Source organism: Sinocyclocheilus rhinocerous, unplaced genomic scaffold (genome assembly GCF_001515625.1).
Source record: "Sinocyclocheilus rhinocerous isolate Xijiao unplaced genomic scaffold, SAMN03320098_v1.1 scaffold4513, whole genome shotgun sequence".
Taxonomy (NCBI): domain Eukaryota; kingdom Metazoa; phylum Chordata; class Actinopteri; order Cypriniformes; family Cyprinidae; genus Sinocyclocheilus; species Sinocyclocheilus rhinocerous.
In genome coordinates this window covers 14,840-15,285 of record NW_015632753.1, presented here as the reverse complement: position 1 = coordinate 15,285, position 446 = coordinate 14,840, and positions in this window count along the sequence as shown.

Sequence of the window (446 nt, the reverse complement as noted above, 5' to 3'; positions counted from 1 at the left end):
TGGGGGTTCGGTGCCTTACTCAAGGGCACCTCAGTCATGGTATTGAAGGTGGAAGAGAGTGCAGTGTTGTGTACATTCACTCCCCCCACCTACAATCCCTGCCGGTATGAGACTCGAACCCGCAACCTTTGGGTTATGAGTCCGACTCTCTAACCATTAGGCCACGACTTCCCCTCAATTTAATTTGTAATTTTAATTAGTTTAATACACATAATTTTAATTTTGTTTAATACACATAAACCAAAGATCATTTGTTCATTGATGTCAAGTTGTCATTTTGAACCAGTGATTTTAGTTCAAAGTATTACTATTTCAAAATGCAACTCACACATTACATCTGAATTGAGTGTCTATTCATTTCATTACAATGATCTAACTATCAATTGATACAACTGCTCAAAATGCTACATAACTGTTGCATTACTCTTGAAGCATAGTTTTTATGG